This window comes from Oncorhynchus clarkii, chromosome 9 (assembly GCF_045791955.1).
Source record: "Oncorhynchus clarkii lewisi isolate Uvic-CL-2024 chromosome 9, UVic_Ocla_1.0, whole genome shotgun sequence".
In the NCBI taxonomy this organism is placed as follows: Eukaryota; Metazoa; Chordata; class Actinopteri; order Salmoniformes; family Salmonidae; genus Oncorhynchus; species Oncorhynchus clarkii.
The window spans coordinates 22819568-22846003 of record NC_092155.1 but is presented as its reverse complement, the minus strand read 5'-3'; the positions used below and the strand labels follow the sequence as shown (position 1 = coordinate 22846003).

The 26436-nt window shown below is 42.6% G+C and overlaps 1 protein-coding gene across 3 annotated transcripts in view; it reads right to left on the bottom strand.

The window, feature by feature from the left end:
• Positions 1–26436, bottom strand: part of LOC139416097 (receptor-type tyrosine-protein phosphatase delta-like) — a 602231-nt gene that overhangs the window by 407109 nt on the left and 168686 nt on the right. For all 3 annotated transcript variants that reach the window (XM_071164375.1, XM_071164379.1, XM_071164380.1), the window contains exon 4: positions 19398–19421. The gene's annotated coding sequence lies outside the window, so the exon portion shown is untranslated. The remainder of the gene's footprint in view (positions 1–19397; positions 19422–26436) is intronic.

Genomic DNA, 26436 nt, shown 5'->3' with positions numbered 1-26436 from the left:
CTGAAGTGACTTAACCTGTCAGTCATGGACTACATTAGAAGATCGCATTATGTAGCACCGCAGACATTGACACGCACAGAACACAGACATGCACCAATACAAGCGCACACACACACACAAACAAACACATATACTATCCATTGTAGCCTATCAGTGCAGTGGTGACCAGCTAGAATGCACCCCCAGTAAATCGCAAGAGTAATGGCCTCTCATAAGAGACAAGGTCTAGAGTCAAGACCTTAGAGTCTAAGGTATAACCTATGGTAAGTACCACAGGAAAAAACTCTCCCCACATTCATTTTTCCTCCAACAAAAGAGCGCACTTACAAGACTTTCTGAAAGTAGACCACAGAGGGATATATATTGTTGTACACATCAACACCAAGATACAATCTTCACTTGAGACACGGATGAATGATCATTATTTATTTACACACACGTCTAAAATCACACTTTAGGCATGTAAGCAAATCAAACAAATGCTTGAACGCTTATAATAAGACAAAAAAAGTGTTTCTGACCGGCTGGCAATGGAAATATTGTATTCTCAATGCAACAGTGCTCTAGGCACCTTTTCACACTAACGCTGCCATGTTCATGCAGGCACTGCAAGTGACCGAAACAACAGCAACACTTTGGGTGAACTAACTCATGTGAATGAAATCTCATAAACATACGTAGATGAACACTGTTCTTGGAATACAGAGGAAAACTATGTCGGAGTGTTAAAGCTGTCTCTACTGGTCACTTCATTATCTACCTACGCTCTTTTCAATATGACTCGTGTACACTCGAACATGCTTGTGCTTTCCAGAGGGGGAAATGTCACTGGAATGTTCTCATCTTGTTTTCTTCTTCCCTGTGCACTTCCCTGTGGTCCTCATCTTCAGAGCAAATACTGCTTACCATGAGGGATTTGTTTATAACTTCTAGCTTATTTGGAGATTGAAAAAAAATCCATGACGAGTCAAATGTTCATTAGCAAAGTTGGACACACACAGTATCTTCATTCCCACTTACTCCATATTCTCTTTTTCCCTTTCCAATTCTCACTGAGGCAAATCACCGAAACCCACCTACAATATCTAATTTCACCAGAGTTCAGTGACCAAAACAACAACAACAACCAAAACCACTGTCGACCCATCCACGCCTTCCAAACATCAAATTCCAAACACAAAAACACCCACTGATGTCTGGCCAGAGGAGAATCATTTCCAGCTCGGCTCAGATGTGCAGCTTTGACATTTGTTCCGCTGGTTTGAAAGGTCACGGGGAGATATGTGGTGTGAGACAGAAGGAGAGAGAGTGAGGAGGAGAGAGGAGAGGTGGCTGACAAGAGTCCATGAGGTTTCTGTGAGTCAGCCAGCCTGGACACATCCCACAGACACGGCGGGCATGGGCAAAGAGAAAAAGAGAAAGTGGAAGTGGATGTGATCTCCCTCACATGCCATCACACAAGGCAACAGGTACACCACTGGCGTTGAGAGGAGGAGAGTATTTGGAAACGGTGCCAAGATCCGTTGGCGTTGATATTATGTATTGTAATGCTATACGAGTGGACTGGGGTGAAAACAATGTAAAGTCAATTTAGTGATAAGAAAGTGGAGTGTGGTTCTTGATCACTACTTTGAGCTATTTGCTGATGAGTACATACTTGTTTGTCATGTGTATTACAAAGTAAAATAAATCAAATATAATCAAAGTTTATTTGTCACATGCGCCGACTACAACAGGTGTAGGTAGACCTTACAGTGAAATGTTTACTTACAAGCTAACCAACAGCGCAGTTTCTAAGTAAAAAATAGCTATTAGGTAAACAATTTTTTTTTTTTATTTTATTTTACCTTTATTTAACCAGGCAAGTCAGTTAAGAACAAATTCTTATTTTCAATGACGGCCTGGGAACAGTGGGTTAACTGCCTGTTCAGGGGCAGAACGACAGATTTGTACCTTGTCAGCTCGGGGGTTTGAACTCACAACCTTCCGGTTACTAGTCCGACGCTCTAACCACTAGGCTACCCTGCCGCCCCAAACAATAGATAAGTAAAGAACAAAAATAACTGCAAAAAAAATAACAGTAGTGAGGCTATATATAGGTGGTACCGGTCCAGAGTCAATATGCGGGTGCACTGGTTAGTCGGGCTATTTGAGGTAATATGTACATGTAGGATTTGTAACTATGTATAGATGATAAACAGAGAGTAGCAGCAGCATAAAAGAGGGGTTGGAGGGGTGGGGTGTAAGGGGGGTGGGACACAATGCATAGTCGGGGTAGCCATTTGATTAGCTGTTCAGGAGTCTTATGGCTTGGGGGTAAAAGCTGTTGAGAATCCTTTTGGTCCTAGACTTGGCGCTCCAGACTGGGGTGGGCCTTCCTCTGACACCACCTTGTATAGAGGTCCTGGATGGCAGGCAGCTTAACCCCAGTGATGTATTGGGCCGTACGCACTACCCTCTGTAGTGCTCAGTGGAGGCTGAGCAGTTGCCGTACCAGCTGTAGAACCTTTTGAGGGTCTGAGGACCCATGCCAAATCTTTGTAGTTTCCTGGGGGGGAATAGGCTTTGTCGTGCCCTCTTCACGACTGTCTTGGTGTTGAAGCTTTCAACCTGCTCCACTACAGCCCCGTCAATGAGAATGTGGGTGTGCTCGGTCCTCCTTTTTCTGTAGTCCACAGTCATCTCCTTTGTCTTGATTGCATTGAGGGATAGGTTGTTATTCTGGCACCACCCAGCCAGGTCTTTGACCTCCTCCCTATAGGCTGTCTCATCGTTGTCAGTGATCAGGCCTAACACTGTGTCGTCTGCAAACTTAATGATGGTGTTGGAGTCGTGCCAGGCCATGCAGTTGTGGGTGAACAGGGAGTACAGGAGGGGACAGGAGGGGACTTAGTACAATTCAATCTTAGTCCTGTATTGGCACTTTGCCTGTTTGATGGTTCGTCTGAGGTTGTAGTGGGATTTCTTATAAGCGTCCGGGTTAGAGTCCCGCTCCTTCAAGGTGGCAGCTCTACCCTTTAGCTCGGTGCGGATGTTGCCTGTAAGCCATGGTGACTGTAAGCCATGGTACGTACAGTCATTGTGGGGACGACGTCATCAATGCACTTATTGATGAAGCCAGGGACTGATGTGTTGTACTCCTCAATGCCACCGGAGGAATCAAGGAACATATTCAAGTCTGTGCTAGCAAAACAGTCCTGTAGCTTAGCATCTGCGTCATCTGACCACCTCTTTATTGACTGAGTCACTGGTGCTTCCTGCTTTAGTTTTTGCTTGTAAGAAGGAATTAGGAGGATGGAATTATGGTCAGATTTGCCAATTGGGGGGTGAGGGAGAGCTTTGTATGCATCTCCGTGTGTGATGTAAAGTTGATCTAGAGTTTTGTTCTCCTCTGGTTGCACATTTTAATGCTGATAGAGATTAGGTAAGACTGATTTCAGTTTTCCTGCATTAAAGTCCCCGGCCACTAGGAGTGCCGCCTCTGGGTGAACGTTTTCCTATTTGCTTATTTCCTTATTCAGCTGACTGAGTGCGGTCTTCATGCCAGCATCTGTCTGTGGTGGTAATTAAACAGCCACGAAAAATATAGATGAAACGTTTCTTGGCAAATAGTGTGGTCTACAGCTTATCATGAGATACTCTACTTCAGACAAGCAAAATCTAGAGACTTCCTTAGATTTCATGCACCAGCTGTTGTTTACAAATATACACATACCACCCCCCCCTCCTCTTACCGGAGTGTGCTGTTCTATCTAGCCGGTGCAGCGTATATCCCGCCAGCTGAATGTTATCCATGTCATCATTCAGCCACGATTTGGTGAAACATAAGATATTACAGTTTTTGACGTCCCGTTGGTAGCATATCCGTGATTGTACCACATCTAATTTATTGTCCAATGATTGTACTTTGGCAAGTAATATTGATGGTAAATGCAGATTTCCCAATCGCCATCGGTGGATCCTTACAAGGCAACCCGCACTGTGTCCTCTATACCTGCATCTCTTTCTCCTGCCAATGACGGGGATATTGGCCTCATCGGGTGTCTGAAGTACATCCTGTGCGTCCTGCTTGTTGAAAAACAAATCTTAGTCTAATCCGAGGTGAGTGATTGCTGTCCTGATATCCAGAAGTTCTTTTTTTGCCGTAAGATACGGTGGCAGATACATTATTAAAAATAAGTTACAAATAACGCAAAAAAAAACACATAATAGCACAATTCGTTAGGCGCCCGTAAAACGGCCGCCATTTTTCCAGTGCCAAAAGAGGACAACGTGATAGACCCATAGAGACATCAACTAGTCAATTAGTTTGATGTGCATGCAGCACACCTGCAGTGCCTTATAACACTTTATGAACAGGGTGGTTCGAGCCCTGAATGCTGATTGGCTGAAAGCCATGGTATATCAGACCGTGCAGCTTACAACTGGATGTGCGTATGTGCGTGTGATATCAGACCATATACCACGGGTATGACAAAACATTTATTTTTACTGCTCTAATTACGTTGGTAACCAGTTTATAATAGCAATAAGGCACCTCTGTGTTTGTGGTATATTGCCAAATCCATGGGTAAGGGCTGTGTCCAGGCACTCCGTGTTGCGTCGCACGTAAGAACAACCCTTAGCCACCACACCCCCCCGGACCTGATTGCTTCAGTATCTTCGGTGAGTAGAAATTGTCTACAGGGTGGATGTGATTGCTGTAACTTTTTGAAATGGCTTATCGTGAATCATGTGGGAATGAGAGAAGAGGTGAGCAGGTTTACACTCTTCTTCAATGTGAAAAAATCAACACCTTTGAGGAGGAATTTTTAAACTGCTCCCCTTCAGTTCTCAACCGGCTCTTTGGCAACAGGGGGATGTGAACGTGCGAAGAGGCAGGAGACTGGCGAGGTCTCAAACTGAAAGGTTGTAAATTAGTGTTCATCCCACGTTTGGGCGCGATCTCACAAGATGGGTCTAATTTTAAAAGGTGTTGCCACGCTCGCAGACGCCGATGTGTTAGAAAAGTTCAACTTTGCTGGAACAAAAGGAGTTTGGCGGAGAAAAAAGGTTGGCAGCATCTTGCGATGCATATGTATCATCTGTACAGTATATTCAATGTACAACATGGAATTGATATGGAATATATTATAAACTGGGGGAATATCCCTTATGCAAAATATTACACATCATGATGCCCTCGATGACAGCTCTAATATTTCTCCTTTCACTTATGTTATTATAGCCATAAGAAAGGGTCATGATAAATCAATGTCTAAAGATAGCATCATATTGCTGACCAAATGTGAAAGAGCACATTTCACCAATGTCTACAGTCAACACCTTTTCAACAAAGACGCTTATACCAGCTAAGCACTTTAATCTCTTAAAAGCACAAGAGGGGAAAAGTGTCAACCGAAAGAGACTTATATTGAGCCTTAGCAAACATTAAATTCATTCAGACTTATTGTTTTGGGCTTCGGTCCCTGACAGTGCCAGTGATTTCGAAGCATGTGGGACATTAAACCCCCAACACTTTGATTCAAATAAAATAAAATAGTATTTGTCTCATGCGCCAAATACAACTGGTGTAGACTTTACTGTGAAATGTTTGCTTATGAGACCTTCCCAATGATGAAGAGTTAAAAAATGATAATAAAAACAAATCAGAAGCAATAAAATATAATACTCAAGAATGGAGCTATATACAGGGAGTACCAGTACCAGATCAATGTGCAGGGGTATGAGGTATTTGAGGTAGATATGTACATGAAGGCAGGGTAAAGTGACTAGGCATCAGGATAGATAATAATAAGATATTTGAGGTAGATATGTACATAAAGGCAGGGTAAAGTGACTAGGCATCAGGATAGATAATAATAAGATATTTGAGGTAGATATGTACATGAAGGCAGGGTAAAGTGACTAGGCATCAGGATAGATAATAATAAGATATTTGAGGTAGATATGTACATAAAGGCAGGGTAAAGTGACTAGGCATCAGGATAGATAATAATAAGATATTTGAGGTAGATATGTACATAAAGGCAGGGTAAAGTGACTAGGCATCAGGATAGATAATAATAAGATATTTGAGGTAGATATGTACATAAAGGCAGGGTAAAGTGACTAGACATCAGGATAGATAATAATAAGATATTTGAGGTAGATATGTACATAAAGGCAGGGTATAGTGACTAGACATCAGGATAGATAATGATAAGAGTAAAATAGAGAACAGAATAGCAGCAGCAAATTCCGAGTGTGTGTGTGTGTGTGTGTGTGTGTGTGTGTGTGTGTGTGTGTGTGTGTGTGTGTGTGTGTGTGTGGTATACATGTGTGTATTACTGTATGTGTGTGTGTAGTGTCAATGTAGTGTGTATGAGTGTGTGTATATATAGCAAGGGTGCATAGGGTCAGTGCAGATAGTTGACTATTTAGCAGGCTTATGGCATGGGGGCAGAAGCTGTCTCAGAGCCTGTTGGTCCAAGAGCCAATGTTACGGCACCATTTGCCGGACGGTAGCAGAATGAACAGTCTATGGCTTGGTTGGTTGGAGTCTTTGCCAATTTTCAGGTCTTCCTCTGACACCGCCTGATATAGAGGTCCTGGATGGCAGGGAGCTCGGCCCCAGTGATGTACTGGGCTGTCCACACCACCGTCTGTAGCGCTTTGCCGTCAAGGGGGGTGCATTTTCCATACCAAGCGGTAATATAGCCAGTCAAGATGCTCTCGATGGTGCAGCTGTAGAACTTTTGAGGATCCGAGGGCCCATGCCAGTGCTGACGTGCCCTCTTCACGACAGTGCGGGTGTGTGTGGACCATGTTAAGTCCTTAGGAACTCTCAAACCCGCTCCACAACATGTTTAATGTTAAGCTTCACAGAGGGTGTATATTAGATGGTAATTTATAAGCGGAGAGATGCTGTGAGAGATAATGCAAGGATAAATGGATTTCTGGACATGAAATTGGCTCCCATTGCTGCTTTTGACTTTGACGTGGTGGAAGGGGTTAGAAATGGGCTCTTCTTGGTTAACAGTTGGTTCGTGTCCGTGGTGTCACTGTTAATCGAGTCCAGTCATCAGGCGCCACTCCTCTTTGCCTCTGATGCCGCTGCGCGTAAATAAGAAAGGGGGCCTCGTAGAGTACGCGGAGGAGGAGAGAGAGGGCGTTTGGGACAGACACCTACCACCCACAAGTCTGTCGACTCTGCTCGGGCCCTAGATGCCGAAAAAGCAACTCAATGAAAGCAATGATGGCTGCCGGAATCAAATGCAAAGTGACTAGGGAGTCTTGTTCAAAGGACATACAATTTATGATGGGTCAGTGTGTTGAGTGAGCAGTGAGTTATGCGAACTCATATGACAGCATGTTCGGTCGGCGAAACACGTGTGATTAACGTCTTAGTCGGGGTATATAAAAGGGAAGCCGTCAAAGCATATCAACCCCTTTGACGGTGTCAAACCCAACAGGACCGGGTGTTCAAACTTCTAAGGAAGCACGTGAGCAAGGTTAACTCACTCCTGATTCACGAGGAGCAAGTGCAAGATGCCATATGACATACGCAGTGTCTTCATTTGCATTTCTCACACGTCAAAATCTATAACGTAAAAAAACGTGTCAGAGTGTGTCTTTGTGTGCGGTAGTGGTGGTGGTGCCAAGCATCCTGAATGAAAAAGAGAATGAAAATTAATTGAATCACAACATTCTCCTCCAATCAGGGCAATTAGCAATTAGCAATTCGGGAAAGGAGGGGTCTGGCCTACTCCAATACCCCCACCCCCCTCCAGTTTGCCAGTGGCGGTCTCTCTCTCTCTCTCTCTATCGCTCAACTCTAAGACGTAGCAGGTCTACCCTGGCAGTGACGCGTGCTGCAAGGGCTTGTGTGAGCTCAGCCTTGACTGTCCCTGTCACACACACACACACACACACCCTGGGGCTTTTTGAGAAAAATGAGACTGTGGAGAATGAGATAATAACATTGTGGCACATGACTGTGTGTGGCGGAGTGTGTGCATACATGAGTGTGTGTGTGTGTGTGTGTGTCATAACTGTGTCCTCCCATGTGTAAAAACAATCAATCAGCTCCCTTAATACAGTGTCATTATGGGTAAATTAAAATTCATCGTTGATCGATAGGGTATTGACTGTCATATTATGCATGTGTTTAATGAATAATCATTTTTAATTAATTTCATTGCCAATTTATTCTGGGTATTAACTATTTGGCTGTGTCTCGCTGAGAGAAAGCAACATGATGGACAGGTTCACTGTATGTTGAACACAAGCACAAGCACAAGCACAGATTCTCATAAACCACACGTGTTTATATTTTGTGAACATTCTTATACTGCAATGGTGAGAGAGATTGATCAAATAATGAATACTTTCAGACATATCATGCTGTACGGTTCAGTCCGCTTTCCAAATGCCATTGCAGTCAAATATAAATCCATAAACTGTCAGAAATCAATGATGAATATGAGGGTTTAGACAAATATTGACATGACTGGGTCCATCAGTGAAGGGGAACTAGCGTACCAAGCATCCAATGTTCGTACACACTCTGATTCAGATGCATTTCCTTGCTTGCTATCGAAGAAGTGTTTTGACAGTAGATTATTCACTTAAAACAGTCAAACATCTTGATGTTAAAGCTCAGCTAACCTCAACAAGAGTTTCATGCTTTTTCCTTTCAACTAACCCTGAGCACCTACTCAAAACCTCATAGTATTACATTCTCCACTCCAATCCACTCTCTCTTTCCAGACACCTAGGATGTGTCTTTAAATCCCCTTTGGTTTTAATAACAAAAGTGCCATTCATTTTAGAGTGCAAGGAGATCATCTCTCCTCGGCTACAGTGGGAACCGCGCCTTGCAAAGTGCCTTCTTATTTCTCATTAGGGCCTAAGCACCAGCTATGTGAGAGGAATTAGAGGCACTGAATGAATGCAATGCACCCTTAGTAATATTGCCATTCCAATTTACAAGAGTGGATTATGTTAATATCAGCATAATTCACCCAACTCTTTTTCGGCCTCCCTGGACGGTTGCCTTGTAAATTACCTGTTCCAACGGCGTAATTAAAACGGTTCAGTCACTGATGACACCAACTGTCGCGGGAGACAATCGCTCCCTGGTACCGTTGGAATGGAATTTAGTCTTTTACTAGAGCGGGTGCCACGACGGTATAAAACTACCGAACGCATGTAGTAGTCAATTTCATTAGGTGTTAACACACAAAAAGATTGTGCCTCGGATGAGTTGAAATTGTGACCTTCTTTAAGCATCCTCTGACTACAGCTGTTTTAGTTGAGTGTAGTTACTGTAGAAGGGTTTCAGTATCCTCTTGGATGACAAATCATTTCAATGACTAGTTTTCAATCATGCATACCACAACCTAGTATTTCACCCCAGAACAATGGCATTACGGTTACCAATATGTATGTCATAACCAAGACCAATCTGTCACTACTATAACAGAACCAAGACCAATCTGTCACTACTATAACACAATCAGATGCATGACATAACCAAGACCAATCTGTCACTACGATAACAGAATCAGATGCATGACATAACCAAGACCAATCTGTCACTACTATAACACAATCAGATGCATGACATAACCAAGACCAATCTGTCACTACTATAACACAACCAGATGCATGACATAACCAAGACCAATCTGTCACTACGATAACAGAATCAGATGCATGACATAACCAAGACCAATCTGTCACTACGATAACAGAATCAGATGCATGACATAACCAAGACCAATCTGTCACTACGATAACAGAATCAGATGCATGACATAACCAAGACCAATCTGTCACTACTATAACACAATCAGATGCATGACATAACCAAGAACAATCTGTCACTACTATAACACAATCAGATGCATGACATAACCAAGACCAATCTGTCACTACTATAACACAATCAGATGTATGACATCATACCCAAACCACAATGATATAAAACCACAACTCGAAACCAGATACACTATTCCACTGTGTGCTAACCAGACAAAAAACACGAGTAAAAATAGAAACGGTTCAGGGAAAAAACCTAGAGAGAGGAGTATGGCATGCGTCAAAGATTATTCAGTGTCTTGAGGTTGTGCAGTGTTAGTTAGATTGTTATTCCTGCATATCTCGCTTTTCTTTCTCTCCCGTTCTCCGAGTGAAGCGATTACCGGCCCCAGATACATTTCAGCAGCAAGAGAGTGGGGAAAGGCAGAGGACCGTAGGTAAATAAAGAGATGTCAACTTTGCTTAATGGGAGCAATCGCACATTATCCTCCAAACACACTGTTCTTTGTAATGATGCTAACAGATGGCCTCGCATTTGCACTTAATAATTATGAAATAAATTCTGGAGCAATAATGTTCACAGTGTAATAAAAACACTGATAATGCTCACATTACAACCATAAGTACTGCTTTTTCAGAGGCGACATGCGCCTACCTTTTTTTAGGGGGAACTGAAGGCCAAATGTAAAATATTTGAATTAATTCTTTGTAAAAATGAACTGTATATAGTACAGCATATTTGTATTTCAGGCAGCACATACCCCCTCTGTTTCAATGGCCCTTAAGCCTCTGAGTGTGGGACAAGGTTGTCCTTTTAACATATATGGACACACTACTAACAAAGTTAAAAAGGGAATCAATGACCTAAATTGAAAGAGAGGAAAAATTATTGTTCTTGTGTGCTACGGGTCTGATTGACAACCCCACTGCATGTTGTGCTTGTGCTCAACCTACAATGTGAAGGGTACGCTACTAGACGCCTTCCGGTTCAGATTGTACCGGCCTGGAGCAAAAACCAAATCACTCTACTGATTTTCTTACTTGACCCGAAAGAATGTCAGGGTAACGAGTGGAAAAATGCCCTACAGTACAAACATCTTCCAATAGTCTTAATCAGTAGCCAGGGGACTAAAAGGACTCTTTGCCATAAAACCTGGATCGTCTTATTCAGCACAGACCTGGTTCGATGTGTGGCAGGCCACAGCGGACCAATTATGGCAGAAGGATTCTATTTTGGTGTTAGTACGTCAAGAGAGAGTGCGTGGAGAGAGCCACTCTTCCATAGAGGCTTTCTGTGTACAGATAGCTCTGTAGAGTAAATACATAGCTCTTTTAAAATCCATACCAGAACCCATGGGGCTAGAGCATGTATGGCTGTGGATGTAGCGAATATAAATGCCTCATTCAAATAAAAAATATAGGAGTTTGGATGCTTAGAGGTTCTTGATTAAAAAAAGTATTTCACGGTTTTGAGAACGCTCCTGGTAGAGGATTTACAGTATCAGGTGCTGGATTGTTCATTTGTCACTGCACTGAAAGTGTCACTTTGAACAAAGATTCGGGAATTCGCATTGAAAATGTGAATAAAAACAGGCCTGGACGACATAGGAAATGTTTTCTTTGGTTTCAGATCTCAATCTGGGAGGCAGGAAGACAGTAAATAGTGGCCTTGCGGAAAAAGCAACTACCAGAGAACAACATGAGAGAAGCATTTCACAGCTGTGGAGTATGTGACTAAAGCACTCTCCATATAAGCTTTCCCTTAGAGCAATTCAAATCCATAAACATGTAACGTTGCTTCGAGAGACTACTCAATATAGTCTCAATCTATGTTTCAAAAGCAATGATAGTCAACAAAAAAAATAAAAAATCCTACACATCTGCATCTCCCCCAAAAACAAAACAACAACAACAAACAAAGGAACCACAGGTTTTCTAAACTAATCCAGGTTGATTAGGCCGACATCGGGCTTTGACCAAGCATCGACACTTGGCCACACATGAAATATTCCACCTGACTAAAAGAACATCCAGCCCATGTGCCAGAATCAGAGCCAGAACGACAGATGGATAGGTCACAGAATAACCTCTGACATTTGACCTTCAGGGAGTGAGGGTCAGATTCCGTCCAACATTCGTCAACCTCCAAAGTCCTGCCAGCAAAATGTTGGTTTGTATTCATGTGTCTAAAAGACATGCCAAAGACGAGGCCATGCTTACATTATTAGGAGTGAAAACGGCTGTCTGTTGTCTGTAGTCATTCAGCTATTGTACTCAGAGATGACGATTGGTCAGTAATCCAGAGATGACTATTGGTCAGTAATCATGGATGAAATGTGACTGGTGTCTCTATATCATGTGTCTTGTTCCTTCATGGTTCTCCATGATATATTAACGGCAAGATATCAAAAGAATGCTTAAACATTTCTGATTCTACTCTAGCACGTCAACAACACTCCTTGGCGTGGTACTCGTTATATAATGCCACAGCCTTTTGGACAACTGATTTTTGTATGTGTCAGTTCTTTGATCATCACTGTTTGGTTTAATGGCGGAACCATACAGGCACAAAGAAATCATACTTTCAAAGAGCAGATAATTAACTGGACTAATTAAAAACTCTGGACTAACAATACAGAGAGGGCTGGGGAACGAGAGAGCTAGGGAATCCTTGCTGTGACATATCGGAAAGGGAGCAATTTCAGAGTTAAAAGGGGCACGGTTCTTTACATGGCATGAATAAAAGTGAAATGATTTAAACACACTGTAGCATAAAAGACAAGTCAGAGGGTGGACTAGACGACATGTCGACACAAGTGGCGAGGAGTGGATGAAGGGAACATTAAACGCAACGGGGTGATTAAAATAGCTCCTTACGGGCATATTTAAAAAGAACAAGTCTAAGTTGGGAGTTAATGTAGTCTATGTCAGGGAAGTCAGCTACGGTGCTGAGTGGGGAGTGCCCTAGGGGTTAACACAGCACAGCCCTATATCGCAGTGTGTCTGGCCTTTGAATGCTGACGTAGGGTGAACAAGAGTGGTAGAGGTTCCCTGTTTGGGGTGGGAGCGAGTTCAATTTCATGCTTTGGGTATGAGAAGAATCAACCAGGTTGCACACTATGGAGTCAAATGCATAATGGATGATGGTAAACAACACCGGCATACTTCCCTATCGGTGATGCCATAAAGAATGTCCTCAAAGGGGAAAGGGAGGTGTGAAGCTAAGATTCAGTTGACACATGCCAATGCATGCCAATGTGGTTTCGTAATCTGGTTGTGACATTGCAACAAACCAGAAGGCCTTTGTTCTTTCTACTGTGTCCAAAAAAAATACTTTTGCTCAGTTCAGTGTGTTCTGTAAAAATTTCCCCATTGGCTAAAAATACAAATTGAACACGGTAAGGGGACCAAAGGGCCAAAGCTTGGAATCCAATGCTTGGTGCTACCCCTTCTCTCTCTTGTGAAGTGTGGATCTGAGGCCCGGATGCAGGACCAGATACAGTCATGGAGAAAGAGAGAGATGGAGAAAGAGAGAGATGGAGAAAGAGAAAGGGAGACCTTAATGTGCCTTTACCATATGCTGTTAGCTACTGATGGATGTTGCTCTCCCCAGGCACTGAGACAACTTATCGCATTTGCCAGTGACATCGTTGTCTCCTATAAAGTTAAAGACGAGCCATCTGTTACAAACAGCAGCCACACTTGCGGGGACACGTGTATGTGTGAGACTGTGTGTGTGTGTGTGTGTGTGTGTGTGTGTGTGTGTGTATCCCACCACTCCTAATAAACTGGCAAATGTCGAAACGCTTCGTGTCATAATAATATTTAATGCCACAGCGTACCTGCTGGCTCAGTTCTGGCACTCATGAGTTGACAGTAATGACACATGGAACAAAGACCTTTTCTGGTACCTTTCCTAAAATGTACGACTCAGCTGTAACATGACGAATGCCTGAATCTTATGAAGCCTCTTTTAAAGGGATATATCGGGATTTTGGCAATTATCTACTTCCCCAGAGTCAGATGAACTGGTGGATACCATTTTTATGTCTCTATGTCCATTGTGAAGGAAGTTAAAGGTAGGTTCGCAAGCCAATGCAAACTAGCGTTAGCACAATAACTGGAAGTCTATGGGTATCTGCTTGTACTACAAAATCCCTTAGTTATTCTTAGTGTATTTTTTTTTTAGATATTACAACCGATAAGTCGTATAAAGGTAGATACCTATATGAACATGATGGGACAATTCATGCAATACAGTTTAATGTATTAGCAGTGGATGAGATTTGGTAATCAGGTCAAATTAGATATAGAATGATGATTTTTACAATGTATTCGTAGATAATCTAATGTCAGTTGTCTCCCTGGCAGTTGTCTTTGTAGCACCTACAGTACTAGTATGATGTCACATCAATTTTAACATTAAGCGGTTATGATTGGCCTTTCACGGGAAAGTCGGGGTACAAACAGCATCCTGATGCACTTTACATGGAGCCTGTCACCTATTTATAGAATTTAACAATGTAATGGTGTTTGCTTATCCAGCCGACAATCACTTCCTTTGCCACCACTCACTGAAACACTGATCAAGCATGGCACAACTTCTACCTGAATGAAAGGCATGCATGGCATAATACAATAATAACTGGCGCCCAGCTTTTCTAAAGAACTGAAGGTGTTATTTTTACTCACTGCGGAGCGAACAAAGATGAACTCTCTGTACTCTCACTGTCGCTCAGTTGCTCTCACTCTCCGACTGCTTGGAGCCCTTGTTCCTCGGCGAGCATAATGAACCCAATTGTCATTCCTGCCTTTAGCTTCTATTTGAAGTGCTTATGAAAAAGGAGTAGGCCTTTGAATCCCGGACATTTCGACGCACATTCAAAGGATGGAGCTTCAAGAATTAGGGAAAGAACGAAGCATGCTCTTGACTTGCTATATTGTGTTGGGAGGAAGACCCAAGATGGTGGAAATAAAAGAGGGGTCAATGAAACGAGATGGTACGCTGCCATGATGATGTAAATCCTGGAGAAACACCTGCTGTGTATGATTCATTGGCAAAGATGTATCAGGAACTATCTGCTCAAGGACATACCCAAACTCTGACATCTCTATCAAACTTCCCATATGGACAAAAACAGTAATGACTGATGACTGTCAAATGAAATGACTGGAGATAAATAATTGCAAGACTTGTGAGATTAAACCCGGGATGTATTTTTTTTTGTCAAAATGACAGACCTTCCAATGAAAAATTACTTTTTCTACATGAGCAGAAAGAATATTACATTGCTCCTGAGAAGAGACTGGAAGGTACTTAAGTCAATGAATGATCAGAGTTAAAAGAGGTCTGAAAAGGTTAATAAGATTCAGGCACATATTTACAGGTACTCAGTAAATGTGCCCAAACAACATTACTACATAATGTTATTCATAGTAAACATTTAATTATTCAGATGACTATTTATTATCAATCAATTAGTGCATTATATATTATTTTGTCAATGTGGCAAACGTGTCCAAAACATGTATCTGTAATAATGAGCAGTACGTATTTGTGTTTCTAACCTTGAATCATGGTAAACGGCATAAATAAAGACCATTTGGTTTCAATCGTGCTTAGTCCACCAAAGAGTGCTCTCTTTCTGCCATAGTGGACGTGAACCTGGGAACACAACCCCCACAGATGCCTGGTGGTTGATGTTTGATGTTTGACACAGATGTTTGACACATTCTAAGTCGACCAGCAAGGTTCTCGGTAAATGTCCATCTGTTGGCCTCCCGCGGGTAATTAAAATTCCCAACTTGCCAGGGGTTTTCTCCTCCAAGCAGTCAATCAGTCGTTCACTGCTGTCTGCCTCTCAAAGCACGAGAGCCGGACCAGAACCTCTCCCGCAAATGCTCCGACTGGTTACGAGTGGCAGGCAGAGTGGGACTGTGTTTTCAATTACACCACAAGGTGACTTCCCTCCTGCTCTAATGCATCATTATATTAAAGCTCATTCAGGAATGCTAACTTGAAGAAAGCATTTAACATGCACTATTCAAGGAGGCTAAGCTAACAATAGGTTAGCATGCTATGGGAGTATAGCGACTGTCCAATGTTGCTCCCCTGACCACTTCCTCCCTCCTACCTTGCGAACGAGATCATTGATTTTCCCCTCTATACATTATCATTGAGTTGACCGCTCACGCTGCCCATTTTTGGGGTCCTGCTATGGGGGATTCAATCATGTATCTGACCCCAGGCTCCCGTACTGTTTTAGGGCTGTATGCACTGAGGAACCAGGCTGAGTGAGTGCACCTATACTGTTCATTCAATAGGCTGTTCATTCAACACTGGAACAACTGGAAAAGGAACCAGAGTTTACTGTATCTTAGCTTATTTTCTTTGCTCCATAATTAAAGGTTACACTACTGTATAAGTAAGGAAGCAACCTTCCCTCTAGCCATGATTTGCTGAGATAATGAGTGGGCTGGACATGCAGAGAGATGAGTTTGGATTGGTCTGCCATATAACACGCTTCTGTCAACTTGAGCTGATCAGTATGTGTAGGTGATCCTGTCTAACATGACTTTTTTTATGTATTGCGTAGTAAAACTGCATAAGTGTTGTTCTCCACTTTCTCAAGGACCGAGTTTTGAATTCAGTGGAATTTAAGTATGATAGCTAAGGAGATGGAGAAAACACCTGTATCATCTTATTATTCGTATCTCAGAGCCATTTGCTTGGCTAGTTATAGCCTAATGTTAGCCTCTTTGATCTCTAGGGGCGCTATTTCATTTTTGGATAAAAAACGTTCCCGTTTTAAGCGCGATATTTTGTCACGAAAAGATGCTCGACTATGCATATTCTTGACAGTTTTTGAAAGAAAACACTCTGAAGTTTCAGAATCTGCAAAGATATTGTCTGTAAGTGCCCCAGAACTCATTCTACAGGCGAAACCAAGATGATGCATCAACCAGGAAATTAGCAGAATCTCTGAAGCTCTGTTTTCCATTGTCTCCTTATATGGCTGTGATTGCGCAAGGAATGAGCCTACACTTTCTGTCGTTCCCCCAAAGTGTTAGCAGCATTGTGACGTATTTGTAGGCATATCATTGGAAGATTGACCATAAGAGACTACATTTTCCAAGTGTCCGCCTGGTGTCCCTGCGTCGAAATTGGAGCGTAAAGCCAGGTGCAATTATTTTTCCATTTGAGAGCAAGGAGAAACCAGGCTTCCACGAAGGATATATCATTGAAGAGATATGTGGAAAAACACCTTGAGGATTGATTCTAAACAACGTTTGCCATGTTTTCAGTCGATATTATGGAGTTAATTTGGAAAAAAGTTCGCGTTTTGAGGACTGAATTTTCGTTTTTTTTTTGGTAGCCAAATGTGATGTACAAAACGGAGCTATTTCTAATACACAAAGAATCTTTTTGGAAAAACGGAGCATCTGCTATCTAACTGAGAGTCTCCTCATTGAAAACATCAGAAGTTCTTCAAAGGTAAGTTATTTTATTTGAAGGCTTTACTTGTTTTTGTGATAGTTGCCTGCTAAATGCTAACGCTAATGCTAACGCTAATGCTAACGCTAAATGCTACGCTAGCTAGCTACTGTTACACAAATGATTGTTTTCCTATGGTTGAAAAGCATATTTTGAAAATCTGAGATGACAGTGTTGTTAACAAAAGGCTAAGCTTGAGAGCTAGCATATTTATTTCATTTCATTTGCGATTTTCATGAATAGTTAACGTTGCGTTATGGTAATGAGCTTAGGTCTATAAATAGAATCCCGGATCCGGGTTTGGTCGTCGCAACAGGTTAGCTAGCTAACATTGAATCTGGTTGGTTAGCTACCTGCAGATTCATGCAGGGTAGTAATGTCAGGAGTTAGAATTATGGTTTATTTAGTCTTAAAAAAAGCCTCCACTATGCAAGTAACCATTTCGGGTGTGTTCGTAAATTCAATCAGGCCATCTTCTCTCGTCTGAGTGTGCCAGAGCGCAGAATAACTGCTGAATTTACGAACGCTCAACACCTGTTGAATATGGCCGGTGTCAGTAAACGTCAAAAAAGCTTAATTAAAATGTTGCCAACAGCACAGTTACATTCACCAACGTTCTGAATAACATAAAAACAGTATAGCCAGCTCTGCTAGGGCGAGTAAAATGGTCAGAGTGGGGTGTTCTCAAATTTGTGTCTGGAAATAGCTAGCAAGCTAGCCAATGTTAGCCAGTTAGCTTCAGTGCTTGACTGCCGTTGTGAGGTCAGAACGTTTGGATCAACCCTACTCATTGGCTCCGAGAGCGAAACTCTCTGAATTTACGGACAATCTGACAGCACAGTTGCAATCACTAACGCTCTGGATAACATAACAGCCTAACCAGCTCCGCTAGGGCGAGTAATGTTTAGTGAGCTGTTCTCTCATTTGTGTCTGGAAGTAGCTAAAAGGTTAGCTTGGGTGCTTAACTGCTGTTAGTACAGAACGCTCGATATGACAAGGGCATGAAAACGGTCTCCTTTGTTATTTATTAATATATTTTAAAAAGGCCACTTTAAGTGTGATGCACCCACTTCCTTGAGATACTCAGTGAGCATGAACTGCATTAGAATATATATATATTTTTGTCCAATATTTCAATGGGAGATGGGTGGGGCTAAAGCTTAAGAGGGTGTGAACGATGCTGAATAGGTTTAGACAAAGAAGGGCTCTCCAGTTGGTTTACCAAAATATTCAAAGGCCATTTCTTAAAAGTGAGTTTAGATGTTTATCAACTTTCAAAGCAGAATGACTTTCCCATTGTTCCTTAACTGTAGTGTATGATATACCATTTTGTAGCTCTGAGTCTCTACTTTCATCCAAAGTAAAAAACACCATTTCAAATTTTGCTACATAAGACCGATTTGAACCGGTCGGTCACATTTGTCCTTGAAAGTAATTGAAATATTTGTGGTGCATCGCTCCTTATGATACAACAAGGGCATGACACGGTCTCCTTTGTTATTTGTTAATATCCTTTAAAAAGGCCACTTTAAGTGTGATGCACCCACTTCCTTGAGATACGCAGTGGCCATGAACTGCATTAGAATATTATATTTTTTTTTGTCCAATATTTCAATAGTTCCTTGTCCTCATAGAGATGCCATCACCATGGTGATGGTGCCTTCCTGTCATACCACAGAGGTGTGTGATAGAAATGGCGAAGGGAGCTGTGGCAGGGGAAACGTTCATCACCAGTGGCCCCTTACTATAGTTTATGTCTTTGGATACCTGGGCTCCCTGTTTAAGTCAACACTGCCGGATCCTCTTTGAACAATCTGGCTCATTTGACTCTCATTTGAATACAATTTAAGCCGCTGAGAGCATAACGTGGTTGCCAGAAATAGCTAGCTTGTGTGTTGGCGCTCTTACACGTGGGAAAACGAAGGGGGGGATGGCGTAGCATTGCACACCTTCCTGAGTAAACAGCAGCATCTACCCCACCACTCCCCTACTCCCTCCTTTACTTAAGCATTCAGATTGGATACACAATGAGTTGCCACTGAAAACGTGTCACTGTTGAGGAGTAGTTAGGTTGGGAAAATAACAAAATTAGACTTACCTATTGTGGAACGGATGGTTACATCTGAAAGCGGTAGGTGGGGAAAGAAAGAGAGAGAAGGAGGAAGGGAGAAAAAATAAGAAACGTCAGCAAATTACAATGTACAGCAGAGTAAACTTCAACGCAGGCTAAAGCTGTCACCGGCTCCTGAAAAATGTCCCATACGTTGGTGCAGACTGGAGGTTAAGAATAGTCGCTGTCAAGAGGGGTCTGTAATTTATTAAACGACTGACATGAAACGCCGGACCTTTCTCCCCCGAGGATCCAAAGTTTGCACAACTGGCATTAATATTTGTCAGTGTTTCCTCGGATTCCAAGGGAAGGAGACCAATAATAAAGACAAAAGTGGGCAGCAGTCATCCATTACGACCAAGTGTTCACCTCAACACCATTGCACACACACACACACACACGCACGCACACACACACCACCTTCTTCCACTGGTATGTCTTTGAAGTAATTTAGAGGGCCTCAGATATCTCTAACCCTTTGTGCTACGACCTTTCCTTATATAACCAAGCGCTTGTTATTTCGACAGCTGATGTCTGGGGGGCCGGAGTTATAATACGACGGCATCTCTGTCTCTTAGTTCTGCTTTATGAAGGCCTTAAGGTCTTCCCACTGCAGAAGCCCGGCAAGATAAAATAGTCGGATTTAGCCACATCTTCAGTTTCATTGCTGTTTTCCCTGACATTCATTTTGGCTAAGATTTATGAAGAGGGGAGTTACGCGAGCAGGTGCTCGCCTCGACAACCCTCCCTGACAAGTCTGAGAAATACATTTCCATTACCTCACTATATTTACATCAGAAACTGTTCCCTCTACGGGTTTACTGCTCCCAAGAACAGATTTGCTTTGGTTGTAAATGTTACAATAAAACAAAGACACGGAGAAGGAGCTGACGACTTCTTCAGCTCACACGAAACGTTCATTCAGAAGCTGTTCCGCGGGTAAGCATTGCTTGGAGAGCTCACAGAGACATACTGTATTGCTAAGCATCATTTTCAAGTAATTTGATTTATCACAGATTATGTTTTTCTCCTCGCATCTATTTGCATTTTGGTGTATACAATCTCCTGGGATCAACTGTGCTGGGAGAATGTGAATACAATGCCAAGTTGGCCTAGTCACAGAGGAATGGCTTATTTTTAGGCTAAGGGGGGAAATTAGGACTCAAACTCCTTGTGCTTAGGTATTCATTAATATACTGTTTGCTTCAAACACACACTGACACTGTCAGTTGCTTTTGTTGCTAAACAAGGGACCGTGGCTGGAGACCTTCAGGGACCACGTTCGGTAAAATTGGACACGTGGGAGGATGGGAGGGCGGGGGTGATGTCAGATTTCAAGAGCTAAAAGAAACCCCTGAGGTTTTAATGACATGGATGTCTGCATTGGGAGAGAAAGAGAGACACTTCCTAAGAGACAATGGGGGAAAGATAACGGGCTGTATTGGGAGAAAGAGAGACAGTCAGAGACAATGGGGGAAAGATAACGGGCTGTATTGGGAGAAAGAGAGACGGTCAGAGACAATGGGGGAAAGATAACGGGCTGTATTGGGAGAAAGAGAGACAGTCAGAGACAATGGGGGGAAGATAACAGGCTGTATTGGGAGAAAGAGAGACAGTCAGAGACAATGGGGGAAAGATAACGGGCTGTATTGGGAGAAAGAGAAACAGTCAGAGACAATGGGGGAAAGATAACGGGCTGTATTGGGAGAAAGAGAGACAGTCAGAGATAACGGGGGGGAAGATAACGGGCTGTATTGGGAGAAAGAGAGACAGTCAGAGATAACGGGGGGGAAGATAACGGGCTGTATTGGGAGAAAGAGAGACAGTCAGAGACAATGGGGGAAAGATAACGGGCTGTATTGGGAGAAAGAGAGACAGTCAGAGACAATGGGGGGAAGATAACGGGCTGTATTGGGAATTTTGTGCAACACATACAGTAACAGATCAATAGTGCCCTTTGAAATGTGGCACAACTTAACTTTGTAGCGTTCGAGAATGACAGAAAACAGGATAAGCAACTACAACCCAGATTTTGGGGCAGTAATGTCACGTACAATTACTAAATTACCAAACAGACAGGAAAGGCAGTTTCGCAATCATTTATTTAAAAAAATATATATCAACACTTTCTCTCCATCAAACACATTTTGGGTTTTAATAGTGAGTTTTGTTCTTGCAATGAATTGAGATGCATTGATTAGAAATATATGACCTCACCAATAAACTCGAGTAAAGCTAGCACAGGCCAACTCTAAGTGGATTAGGCCAGTGGGGGATTGGTGAAAAGAAATGCATGAGTCTCCTTAAACCCACAATGTGAATAAGGAAAAACAAAGAGAGGATGATACTTTTCCCCCTGTTTCAAGCAGATAAGCTGCTTTCGGAGTCTTAGTCATGCTGTGTGGAACCTCTATAAGATATGGAAACTTTTGACATGGCAGGAAATCCGAGAACTATATCCCTATGTTGCCGTTTCTCTGTTGACAACAGGGATTTAGAGATGTATGTGGCGGTCAATCCTGTGAGTATTACAAGTGGACACACACAGTGTTTTGTAACTGAGCACATCACAGGCAGTGTTTGGGACTGAGGTATAATGTGTTGGTGTTTTTCCACTTAAATCTGTGTTAACCTAACTGGACATGAGTGCATTCAATAGCCAACTCGTTTCCACCTAGCCTCTGTCGGTGTGCTCCTCTTAAACCCATTGACTGATTTCAGTTCATCAGTGGGTCAAGCTTTTGGTTCAATTGTTGGGACTAATTCTCTCTCATTCAGGCTTCATCACTCCAAAAGAGGGTGGGCTGCTGTGGCATGAGTGGTTGCTATTGGAAACAAAACGCAATGAACACAACGGACAGCCTTGCCAAGCCACTACTACACCGACCGCCGGCACCTCATGTTGTTCAATTACACCATGACGAAAAGGCCGCTGTTTCCACCGTGTCACTATTTAACCTATTCAACAGAGTGGAATGGGAACAGCTGTTTTTTACAGCTCTACATAATGGCCTGAAATGGCTTGCTGGCCTAGCTCCAGCTTGCTGTTAAAATGCCTATCCGAGAGAGTAGAGAGAAGAGGAGAGCCAGAAACGGTTTACTGTACTGCTGCCTTCCTTTCGTCGCTGCCACTGCAACTATCTGGGCCCCTTTCACAGACGCCATGTAAACACTCTCTGATGAGGGACATTAAGGAAGTGTTAGAAGCTACAGCTGGTCCGGGCTCAGACAGACTTGAGCTTTGAGAATTTACATAAACCGACGATGGAGCCAATAGAGTTTAGCGGAAGTTGTCTGGCTCTTTTGAGAACATTTTGTCAACTTTTTGACTTCAGAGTGAAGTATTTAATGCATGACGCACAAGAGCAGATAACTCAAACTCAATCAGCTGTTGTCAGATCATCTTGGTCCAGTTTAGTGGCTACTGAGGCATGACAGTATATCAGCCATGCATACTTATGGACACTGAAGCAGATGTGGAGTTCTCTCAGCAGCTGACTCGGGGTTGCAGGTGCACAGGTTCAACACCGTTCTATAAAATCCTTGAACAGCCTATATCTGGATACTTGAGTTATAATAAACGTCAAGCTACACCCAATAAACTGAACATGATTGTCATTGATCTGATTATCGCAACCCCACCCAAAACAAACTCAATAATTGTCAAAATGTATGTAATCTAATCAAATTGAGTTGAAGTACTGCAAATCCCCTGAATATTAAAAGTACTGTTGATTGAGACATCTATTCCCACCTCTTCTGGAGCAGATGGTGCATAAACAAATACAAACATGAAAGCCGAAGTCGAAAAAAAACCTTACATGGTCTGCTTTGTCTTCCAGGGGCCATTCTGTAGGCATTCCCTTGTACAAGGGCAATAAAAACTACTTTGGGGTCTTTAAAAAAATGCAGCTTTCTTTTTCTTGCTTGATCAGGGATCAGAAGGGAGATATCAGAGGCCTCTGGCTCCTCAGTGAAGTATGACCCAGAGTTCGGAAAAAGGAGGACAATAAAAGAGCCTCTTTCTCAAGGAAACAAAGAGAAAGAGACAGGCTGGAGCCCTGACGCCTCTGGCTGCGCCGGGCAGGCCTGCCCGTTCAGATGATGTGTTTCAGTAGGGGGCATTCCCGCGGGCATCTGTGTGATGGGTTGGCGGTTGGCACCATCAAGGCCTTGCCCAGATGCTTAAGGACCCTAAAGTGCCTTCTTGAAGTATTGTGGAAAGGGTCAAAAAGCTTAGGCCTTACTGAACAAGATGTGGCATAAGGACCTACATTATCTATACAGATACTATTCATAAAAGACACACACACCAAACAAGCCTAGATATTGAAATGCATTACCTTGTCACTCAGTCAGATTGTCATAACACCCCTATAAACGTGTAATAAACACTATAAGCACACCACCAAACCCTATCAACTCCAAGGTCTTTTTCCGAACTCATTGTCATCACAACCAATATATAATTAGGTCAAACAAGCAAACAATGTAGTGCAGGATTCAAACAAGCATATTGCTTTTTATTCGTGTTTTTCTGTGCTACCTGTGTGGAGGCACAGCCGAGGCCAGGTGGAGTCATTACCATGGGGCAGATGGATGAACAGAAGCACTACACCACACCGTGCTCCCTCGTTAGCCAGTGAGGTGGCAGCCATATGCGCTCATCATTAAAAATGGCCTTTGACCCAGGAGCGGAGCACTCATTGGCTGTCACTCTAATCCAGAGGTGGGGCCAAGTCACTATTATTTGAGTCACAACCAAGTCACAAGGTCTCGAGTCAAGTCCAAGTACTGAATTCTAAGAATAAGTCAAGTCAAGTTCAGTCACACGTTTTTTCAAGTCAAGTCTCAAATAAAATTAAAATAAATAAATATATACAAATATATACTTGTTCAACTGCAAATCTTTGTCTATTTATTGAGTCTACGTGACACCTCTTTTCGAAATTGTATCTACAACACATTTTGAATATGCAATAATTCATTTTAACAACAAATTCCACTCAAGCTTAATAAGTAAATTAATCAAGCAATTTCAAGCAATTTTGGCATACTAAAAGACCAGTAGGCCTATGCTAGTAAGTGTTCCTTGATGCCCCAATGCTGGTGACCTTGTGAAGTAAGCTTACTGGTCACTAACCTGAATATGTACACCCGCCATTGCTTGCCAATGCTAATGACGGGCATTGGTCGACAGTCAAGACACCCAATATTTTGGTTCTGAAGCACAGATGATATGTTTTTTAAACAAGAAGGTGGTGCTGTGCCATAGGACTATGTTAGTGACCAGATCGAATAAACATAAAAGTATAAGGGTTTGGTATAAGGTATAAATATAAAATAGAAATGGTAGGCTAAATGTAGCCTATTCAAATATTTATGAAGAATATACTTTCCCCATTCAGTTTCACACTCGCAACTCCCCTTAAACCTTGTCACTGCGCTAGCTCACCCGACCTGTGTTGATTGATAGTTTGCTGATCCAATCAGAGGGCCAAGTGTGCTTTTGCAAGTGCGATACTCTCTCCGGGCTGCATGGAGAGTAATCAGCAGATATTCTGTGCCACAAAATGAGTGACAAAACGTTTACAGAACCTGTAGTCATCGGTCTCAAGTCTCATGACAAAGTCTAGTCCCATGTCTTGAGGCTCCAGGTCCAAGTCAAGCCTCAAGTTATTTTATTTTATATCAAGTCCAGTCTCAAGTCATGTGACTCGAGTTCGCACCTCTGCTCTAACAGGGATAATTAGCACTGAGTTTTTTAGTATTGTTTTTTGTTGCCGTTGTGTTTTTCTGTTATAATTTTTCAGACAAAATATGTGTGTGTGTCTATCTGTCTGCTCAAGAGTCTGTCATTCTTGGTAAGTGTGTGCGTATGTGTGTGAATGCACAATGACATGCCTCTGACTCCAGTGTCAGCTGAGCTGAAGGTTAGCCGCTCCTTTTAATATTGCCAATGCTGCCCCTTTGAAAATTCATTAAAGTGCTCCGACCCCTCTGCCATCTGTGTGTGTGAGAGGCAGGGGAACAGCTCTTAGAACAAAAGATGGAAATTCTGACAGAGGTACAGGCAAAGCAGCCCTTAGACACGCACACACACGCACACACACACGCGCGCACACACGCGCGCACGCACGCACGCACGCACGCACGCACGCACACACACACACACACACACACACACACACACACACACACACACACACACACAGGCTAGTATCCCTTAGACACACACAGACACACACGATGAATGGCCACTGAGTGATATTTATTTATTTTTCAACCTTATCCAAAGGTTGGCCCAAAATGAGAGTCAGGGAGTCAGGGAAAGATCATTGGGTGCTGAGGTGTGTGCCAAATACTGATTGCAGATGGAATGTTAAGTAGCATCTTAGAGTGTAGCATTACTTTAATGCTAACTAGAAGGTCTTGTGCTTAATTAGAGCTTTAATGAACAGATACGTCCACATTGCTGATGCAAGGAGTCTAAGTGATGATCTTTGTGTAACTATATTGAACCTAGATCATGGCTGGGACAGAGGCAGTTGTCAGTTAAGCACTGTCTACTATATGTCTACTATCTTGTACATCTGTCTACTATTTAATTAGAATTGACTGTAGTTTGCATTAGCGCCCTCCACGGGCATACATTTTAAGCCCCAAGCCCTACCCATGCCCACGACGTTCAGGCCCTACCCTACCCAGGCCCGATTGCTTCTGCCAAATTTAAGGCCCGGCCCTGCCCGAAACCCGAAATCAGAAATAACTTCCTCCGTTAATATTGATTTAGCAGCTCATTTGTCTGACCCTCGCTCCCTGTGCCGCTCGCGCTGCTGCATGCACTCTGTGCATGGCTCTGCTTGTGTGAGAATCCATAGCAACACCTCTGCTTGCTGTTCTGCTCAATGACGAGACAGAGAACTGTTAGGTGTAAACTAGCTACTTTTCATCACTCTAAACTCCTGACAAACCTTAATATTTCGGTGGACTCGGACAAAGGTTGAAGCACTTATGACACCATGAT